The sequence below is a fragment of the Cryptomeria japonica genome, chromosome 11 (assembly GCF_030272615.1).
Source record: "Cryptomeria japonica chromosome 11, Sugi_1.0, whole genome shotgun sequence".
Taxonomy (NCBI): Eukaryota; Viridiplantae; Streptophyta; class Pinopsida; order Cupressales; family Cupressaceae; genus Cryptomeria; species Cryptomeria japonica.
The window spans coordinates 710,344,673-710,348,403 of record NC_081415.1 but is presented as its reverse complement, the minus strand read 5'-3'; positions in this window follow the sequence as shown (position 1 = coordinate 710,348,403).

Sequence of the window (3,731 nt, the reverse complement as noted above, 5' to 3'; positions counted from 1 at the left end):
CAATTATATTATACAATGAATTTGGAATTTGCCCTTGCAATTCAATTAGGGCCTTGCTGTATTTATTCATCATGTAAACAACTGCATCCTCAATCTGCCTTTGTTCTTCTTCACTAAACTTATCATAGAGTTTCTTCACACCAGTCCATAAACCATACTCTTTAATGTTTATTATTAAATTTTCAAGAGGTGTGAGCTTGGTTACAGGTTTCTTTGAATATTTCATAGTTGAAGTACCAACACCCTTTGACCTTTTGCCATTGGCCCTTAGGGATTTCTTTTCTCCTTTAGACTCAGTCTCTTCTTCATCAACATCTATCGGTTTCTATGCTTGTCACTTTTTCCTTTTACCAGTCTTAACCCATGCAGTAGGTGGTTCAACAATCTTACCTTTTTCTCTAGAACTAAGTCGTTGATGGTTTCTCCTTCTTAATAGTTGTTGGTTTTTCTTTCTCTACATCTTTCTCCTTTCTATCTCTTGTCTTTACACCGGTGGGGGTACCGGTTGGTGTACTTGATGTTTCGGCCTACTGAGCAGCATGCCTTTCTCTTGCTTTGGCAATGACTTCCTTTGTGAGTCCTTCTTGCTCCGCAAATGCTTCAACTTCTTTTCGAACTTTCTTTGCTATTATTGGTCTATTAAGTTCTAAATGCACTTGAAGGGATTTCTCCTTGTAAGTGCCAAAATGTTCTGCAATTGTATCTATCGGTTGGACAAGCAAATGATCAACATATGCAATCAGAAGATCCTTGTCCACTTCATATCCCATGGGCATAACCCATGTAGTCTGGGGCACAACTGCCTCCATCATGCAAGTATTTGTATCAATCATAAAGCAAATTGTGTTTTCATACTGGTTGACAACCTCTGTCGGTATCCTTTCCCTTGCATGCATTTTCTTCTAAAGATCTTTAAAATATCCCAATACAATCTTGTCAAAACCATTACCAAGCATTCTTATGCTATTCTTCATTTGTACCAATGCCGAAGTTCCATCTATCCATTGGATATCACCAATACCGGGGAAACATTTCTAAAAATAAAAGAATAGACCAAGAATTAGGTGTCCAAACTTAAACCTTAACCTCTTATCCTTCCTGATGGATTCTAGGTTCAGCATTAGCTGACTCGTCAATGCCTCCGATAAGTCATAATCAACATCCTCTTTTATCATCCAGTGGGCAGTGTGAATAGCAGCAACAATGATGTTGTTCATCCTGCTAGAGTAATAGATCTGATAACCGATAACCATAGAAGCATACTTTTGGATCATTGATATTATTCACCATCATTGCTCTTCCATCCCATTTAGATCTTGTTAAATTTTCTACATCATTCTTAGGAATGGATTTGAGTACGAGAACCTCACCAATGGCACAAAATCTAGTGACTGCATGAATAACTTCCTTAGAAATTTTATGTTGTCGGTCGAGCCACATAAATTGGTCATGAATTCTGCTAAGAACATATCTCACAAGTTCATCATCAAAATCATTAATAAAATTCAGGGCATGGTGAAACCCTTTCTCGGCAACCCTTTTGAATTGTTCCTTTATCACTATGTTCTTATCACACAATGCTTTATACTGATAAAAAATAACAACAATACCAGTATCCTCCAGTTTGCAATGATAAAATGATCTAACATCTTCAACATGTAAGACACCATAAGGAACTCCAAATAGGGCTCCGACGGGATCAATTTCCTCAGACTTAAATGGGTGCCTCTTAAATTCAAGATGGGGTCTATCGGTAACATCAACTAGATGTGGGGTGTCCATCTTCAAATAATTCAAAAAGATAACAAGATAACAAGATTTCTAGATAAATACCTTTTACCGCTTCTGCACTAGGGTTCCAAACACCAACAAAGCTTTCTTACCGATTGTCGATCGAAAATGACACCAGATCACTTTCAAACATCTGTCAATGCTGCAAACACAAACTCTGCTCTGCTCTATTCGCTCTCTGAGAGCTCACAATAATTCAATGTGAAAAATAACATTAAAAAAGTTCCTTTTATTTGCCCATTATCTGCTGCAATAAATGTCATTATCGGTAAAACCCTAAAATATCTTTTAACACACTATCAGATCTCATAACACATCAAACCTACCGGTTTGATCACAAAATCATTTCATAATATCATAATACAACAAAGATTTAACATACCTTATGGTCCTTCAGGGGATATTGAAATAGATCCAACATTAAGCCCCCCCTAAGCTTGTTAACAGTTTAGTTTGCCGGTGAAGGGTTCTCCACACTAGGTGAAGAAATAGGATCTTTAGATGGTTTGTCTTCAATTTTCTCATCATCCTTATTTTTCTAGATTTTGTTCATTTTGGCTCTTGTCTCCTCCACATCAACTTTCATCTCCCCTTTTCAGTCAACAGATTGATTTACTGGTTGGTTCACCTTAGCTTTGCAAAACTTTGCAATATGTCTCGGTTTATGACAATGATAACAAGCCATACCATATGCTCTCCAAGGTCTAGCATTGCCTCTACCAGTCCTTCTTCTACAGTTCATAGCTGCATGACTGTAGTTATGACAGATTGTGCAAACCACATTCATCCTCTTTTCCATCTCATAGGGACTAGACCGGTCAACATAGGGTCTTTGCCAGTTAGGACTTCTCCGGTCATTAAAGATTCTTTCCCAACCACCACTAGACCTCTGACTCATGTGAGGTGCCAGATTATTTGCTCCATACCTGCACTCAACAGCTCTATGTCCATGCATGTTGCAACTGAAACAATAACCATTAAAGGTTCTAGGCTTATATCCTTGATAAGTATTAGGTCTATAACCATTAGCAACATCAGATCTGCTTCTACAAACATTAGCAGTTTGTCCTGGCTTATGACAATTGAAACAAACAAGCTAATAGGATTTCTTACCGGTGGGTTTCTGAATCTTAGGTGGAGATTTACCTTCATGCATGTTGTCCTTTGTATCAGAAGGCTTACCTTTCTCAAATGTATTGTAACCCAATCCAATTGTATCACCGTTCATCCTTTGAGATTGGATATGTTCATCAAGCATGGTATAACTTTTGTTTAACTTTGCAAGCTTCTCATTAGCATCAACAAGTTCTTGTGTAAGGTCTTCATTCCTTTTCATAAGAGTCTCTCTAAGAGACATTGCCATATCCAGTTATGCTTTTATCTCTTCTTTTTCTTCTTTTTCATCATGCCAGTGTGCATATAGAATACCATTTTCCTGATTTATCTTGAAGATCTCATGTTCTTTCTCTTTGATCTTGTCTTCTGCTGCCCTCCTTGCTTCAAGTTCTTGACTCATTCAGATAGCTAAGGCTTCTAGCTCTCTCCTCAAGTTAGTCTTCTCATCATTTAGAAACCTCATCAACCAATGCACCTATGTTTGCTTCATTAGAAGAACTACTCTCAGAAACCTCCAACAATTGTTCGGTTAGCTCTCTTCTCTTAGCAAGTGAAGCTTTATACTTGCCTCTCAATATTTCTAGGGCTTCCTCAGTTTCTGCAAGTTTATTAGACATCTCTCTATAACTCATATCTCCCATGTCTGCCTTAGGACTCCTTCTCAAGCAGTTAAGCCTCAAATAAGTTTGGCTCTGATACCAATTGATAAAATTATAAGGCACTGAGAGGGGGGGGTGAATCAGTGCAAGCAAAAACAATATGAATTTGATCACCAACTTAAACAACTTAAAACTTAACAAGCATAAGTGGAATATCACCACATA